We start from the raw sequence: 6,000 nt of genomic DNA, 5'->3' as shown, positions 1-6,000 counted from the left end.
ATATGCATAGAAATGAATAAAAATGAAAACACAACAACCCCAAACCTGTGGGACACTATAAAAGCAGTGCTAGAGGAAGGCTCATAGCAATACAGGCATACCTCAAGAAACAAGTAAAAAGTCAACTAAATAACCTAACTCTACACCTAAAGCAACTAGAAAAGGAAGAAATGGAGAACCCCAGAGTTAGTAGAAGGAAAGAAATCTTAAAAATTAGGGCAGAAATAAATGCAAAAGAAACAAAAGAGACCATAGCAAAAATCAACAAAGCCAAAAGCTGGTTCTTTGAAAGGATAAATAAAATTGACAAACCATTAGCCAGACTCATCAAGAAGCAAAGAGAGAAAAATCAAATCAATAAAATTAGAAATGAAAATGGAGAGATCACAACAGACAACACAGAAATACAAAGGATCATAAGAGACTACTATCAGCAGTTGTATGCCAATAAAATGGACAACGTGGAAGAAATGGACAAATTCTTAGAAAAGTACAACTTTCCAAAACTGAACCAGGAAGAAACAGAAAATCTTAACAGACCCATCACAAGCACAGAAATTGAAACTGTAATCAGAAATCTTCCAGCAAACAAAAGCCCAGGTCCAGATGGCTTCACAGCTGAATGCTACCAAAAATTTAGAGAAGAGCTAACACCTATCCTACTCAAACTCTTCCAGAAAATTGCAGAGGAAGGTAAACTTCCAAACTCATGCTATGAGGCCACCATCACCCTAAAACCTGACAAAGATGCCACAAAAAAAGAAAACTACAGGCCAATATCACTGATGAACATAGATGCAAAAATCCTCAACAAAATTCTAGCAACCAGAATCCAACAACACATTAAAAAGATCGTACACCATGACCAAGTGGGCTTTATCCCAGGGATGCAAGGATTCTTCAATATCCGCAAATCAATCAATATAATTCACCATATTAATAAATTAAAAAATAAAAGCCGTATGATTATCTCAGTAGATGCAGAGAAAGCCTTTGACAAAATTCCACATCCATTTATGATAAAAACTCTCCAGAAAGCAGGAATAGAAGAAACATGCCTCAACATAATAAAAGCTATCTATGACAAACCCACAGCAAACATTATCCTCAATGGTGAAAAAATTGAAAGCATTTCCCCTAAAGTCAGGAACAAGACAAGGGTGCTCACTTTCACCACTACTATTCAACATAGTTCTGGAAGTTTTGGCCACAGCAATCAGAGCAGAAAAAGGAACAAAAGGAATCCAAATTGGAAAGGAAGAAATAAAACTCTCACTGTTTACAGATGACATGATCCTCTACATAAAAAACCCTAAAGACTCCACCAGAAAATTACTAGAGCTACTCAATGAATATAGTAAAGTTACAGGATATAAAATCAACACATGGAAATCCCTTGCATTCCTATACACTAATAATGAGAAAGTAGAAAAAGAAATTAAGGAAACAATTCCATTCACCATTGCAACAAAAAGAATAAAATACTTAGGAATATATCTACCTAAAGAAATTAAAGACCTATATATAGAAAACTATAAAACACTGATGAAAGAAATCAAAGAGGACCCTAATAGATGGAGAAATATTCCATGTTCATGGATTGGAAGAATCAGTATAGTGAAAATGAGCATACTACCCAAGGCAATCTACAGATTCAATGCAATCCCTATCAAGCTACCAGCGGTATTTTTCACAGAACTGCTGCTGCTGCTAAGTCGCTTCAGTCGTGTCCGACTCTGTGCGACCCCATAGATGGCAGCCCACCAGGCTCCCCCGTCCCTGGGATTCTCCAGGCAAGAACACTGGAGTGGGTTGCCATTTCCTTTTCCAATGCAGGAAAGTGAAAACTGGAAGGGAAGTCGCCTAGTTGAGTCCGACTCTTCGCGACCCATGGACCGCAGCCCACCAGGCTCCCCCGTCCCTGGGATTCTCCAGGCAAGAACAAAACTCGAACAAATAATTTCAAGATTAGTATGGAAATACAAAAAACCTCGAATAGCCAAAGCAGTCTTGAGAAAGAAGAATGGAATTGGAGGAATCAACCTGCCTGACTTCAGGCTCTACTACAAAGCCACAGTCATCAAGACAGTATGATACTGGCACAAAGACAGAAATATAGATCAATGGAACAAAATAGAAAGCCTAGAGATAAATCCACGCACCTATGGACCCCTTATTTTGACAACAGAGGCAAGAATATATAATGGAGTAAAGAAAATCTCTTTAACAAGTGGTGCTGGGAAAACTGGTCAACCACTTGTAAAAGAATGAAACTAGATCACTTCCTAACACCACACACAAAAATAAACTCAAAATGGATTAAAGATCTAAACATAAGACCAGAAACTATAAAACTCCTAGAGGAAAACATAGGCAAAACACTCTCCGACATAAATCACAGCGGGATCCTCTATGATCCACCTCCCAGAATTCTGGAAACAAAAGCAAAAATAAACAAATGGGATCTAATTAAAATTAAAAGTTTCTGTACAACAAAGGAAAATATAAGCAAGGTGAAAAGACAGCCTTCTGAATGGGAGAAAATAATAGCAAATGAAGCAACTGACAAACAATCTCAAAAATATACAAGCAACTTATGCAGTTCAATTCCAGAAAAATCAACAACCCAATCAAAAAATGAGCCAAAGAACTAAATAGACATTTCTCCAAAGAAGACATACGGATGGCTAACAAACACATGAAAAGATGCTCAACATCACTCATTATTAGAGAAATGCAAATCAAGACCACAATGAGGTACCATTTCACACCAGTCAGAATGGCTGCAATCCAAAAGTCTGCAAGCAATAAATGCTGGAGAGGGTGTGGAGAAAAGGGAACCCTCTTACACTGTTGGTGGGAATGCAAACTAGTATAGCCACTATGGAAAACAGTGTGGAGATTCCTTAAATAATTGCAAATAGAACTGCCTTATGACCCAGCAATCCCACTGCTGGGCATACACACTGAGGAAACCAGAATTGAAAGAGACACATGTACCCCAGTGTTCATCGCAGCACTGTTTACAATAGCCAGGACATGGTAACAACCTAGATGTCCATCAGCAGATGAACAGATAAGAAAGCTGTGGTACATATACACAACGGAGTATTACTCAGCCATTAAAAAGAATACATTTGAATCAGTTCTGATGAGACGGATGAAACTGGAGCCGATTATACAGAGTGAAGTAAGCAGAAAGAAAAACACCAATACAGTATACCAGCACATATATATGGAATTTAGAAAGATGGTAATGATGACCCTGTATGCGAGACAGCAAAAGAGACACAGATGTGTAGAGCGGACTTTTGGACTCTGTGGGAGAGGGAGAGGGTGGGATGATTTGGGAGAATGGCATTGAAACATGTATACTATCATGTAAGAAATGAATCGCCAGTCTATGTTCGATGCAGGATACAGGATGCTTGGGGCCGGTGCACGGGGATGATCCAGAGAGACGATATGGGGTGGGTGGTGGGAGGTGGGGTTCATGTTTGGTAACTCATGTACACCCGTGGCGGATTCATGTCAATGTATGACAAAACCAATACAGTATTTTAAAGTAAAATAAAGTAAAAATTAAAATTAAAAAAAAATCAACACACTTACAGAGATATTAAAAAGACGATAAAAGTCAAGAAAGGTTAACAATTAGAATTAGCTATGTTAACAAATGATAAAGAATTTCCAGAGCAGGAATTAATCACCTTTCTGTGTAACAAGGGGTGGGAGTCAGAGAAAACTTCAAAGCAGATATAATGATTATATCTGTAGTTTTGCTATGCAGTAAAATGGAGAAAAGCAATTCAGGGTGGGAAAAGCAGAACAAACAGGTTTGAATCTCTCTCAAACTTAAGAAACCTTCAAGAGCTCAAACTGTCTAAAGTTTGGTGGCATTTGAGATCCTTTCTTATCTCCATCCCAACCTCCAAGTTTCTGTGTTCATTCTGCACCATAACAAGTCTTCTCCCCACTCTTGGAATACAAGTACCTTCATGTCCTTTTGGGCTTCTGTCATAGCTCATTTGGTAAAGAATCTACCTATAATGCAGGAATCGGCCTACAATGCAGGAATCCGCCTGCAATTCCAGAGACCTGAGTTCAATTCCTGGGTCTGGAAGATCCTCTGGAGAAGGAAATGGCAACCCACTCCAATATTCTTGACTGGAAATCCCAAGGACATAGGAGCCTGGCAGGCTATAGTCCATGGAGTCAGAAGAGTAGGACACGACTTAGAGACTAAACCTATATATATATACATACATACAGGAGGTTGGCATGGCAACCCACTCCAGTATTCACTTTGGGCAGCATTATAAAGGCTACTCAAGGTGAACATGAGATAATTGTAGCGGCCAAATTCATGAAAAGATAGTGTACTTATACGGCTATCATTGCTAGTAATTTAAGGCATATTAGACACCAAGCTAGGAACTTATACAAAGCAGTTCTAAATTTCCTAGCACAAGTAATAAGCTTCTGGAAGAAAGAAAGGTGTTTAATGAGAAAGATAACAGGAAAGTTAAATCTAGAGATTTAGTAGGCTTGATGTGCATATGAGACATCCATTTGGAAAGATCAAACTGGAATGTAGAAATAGAGCTTGAATCTTAGCAGAGTGACTAACCTGAAGTGAGATTTTCAAGATATCAAGCTTTTTGTGATAGCTGAGAATAAGGAAAGAAAGTTACACACAGGGAAAATATGTAAAGGATTAACAGAAAGAGAAGGAAGAGCTTCTGTTAAAGATATTGGATTAAGTCTTTCAGTTCAGTTCAGTTCAGTCGCTCAGTCGTGTCCGACTCGTTGCGACCTCATGAACTGCAGCACGCCAGGCCTCCCTGTCCATTATCAACTCCTGGAGTCCACCCAAACCCATGTCCATTGATTGGTGATGCCATCCAACCATCTCATCCTCTGTTATCCCCTTCTCCTGCTGCCCTCAATCTTTCCCAGCATCAGGGTCTTTCAAATGAGTCAGCTCTTCACATCAGGTGGCCAAATTATTGGAGTTTCAACTTCAAAATCAGTTCTACCAATGAACACCCAGGACTGATCTCCTTTAAGATGGACTGGTTGGATCTCCTTTCAGTCCAAGGAACTCTCAAGAGTTTTCTCCAATACCATAGTTCAAAAGTATCAATTCTTCAGCACTCAGCTTTCTTTATAGTCCAACTCTCACATTCATACATGACCACTGGAAAAACCATAGCCTTGACTAGACAGACCTTTGTCAACAAAGTAATGTCTCTACTTTTTAATATGCTGTCTGAGTGGATCATAACTTTCCTTTCAAGGAGTAAGCATCTTTTAATTTCATGGCTGCAATCACCATCTGCAGTGATTTTGGAGCCCCCAAAAAATAAAGTCAGCCAATCTTTCCACTGTTTCCCCATCTATTTGCCATGAAGTGATGGGACCAGATGCCATGATTTTCGTTTTCTGAATGTTGAGCTTTAGCCAACTTTTTCACTCTCCTCTTTCACTTTCATCAAGAGGCTATTTAGTTCATCTTCACTTTCTGCCATAAGGGTGGTGTCATCTGCATATCTGAGGTTATTGATATTTCTCCTGGCAATCTTGATTCCAGCTTGTGCTTCCTCCAGCCCAGCGTTTCTTATGATGTACTCTGCATATAAGTTAAATAAGCAAGGTGACAATATACAGCCTTGACGTACTCCTTTTCCTCTTTGGAACCAGTCTGCTGTTCCATGTCCAGTTCTGACTGTTGCTTCCTGACCTGCATACAGATTTCTCAAGAGGCAGGTCAGGTGGTCTGGCATTCCCATCTCGTGAAGAATTTTCCACAGTTTGTTATGATCCACACAGTCAAAGTTTGGCCTAGTCAATAAAGCAGAAATAGATGTTTTTCTGGAACTCTCTTGCTTGTTCGATGATCCAGCAGATGTTGGCAATTTGATCTCTTGTTCCTCTGCCTTTTCTAAAACCAGCTTGAACATCTGGAAGTTCATAGTTCACATATTGCTGAAACCTGGC

The sequence above is a fragment of the Capricornis sumatraensis genome, chromosome 9 (genome assembly GCF_032405125.1).
Source record: "Capricornis sumatraensis isolate serow.1 chromosome 9, serow.2, whole genome shotgun sequence".
Taxonomy (NCBI): domain Eukaryota; kingdom Metazoa; phylum Chordata; class Mammalia; order Artiodactyla; family Bovidae; genus Capricornis; species Capricornis sumatraensis.
This window is presented reverse-complemented; position numbering follows the sequence as displayed.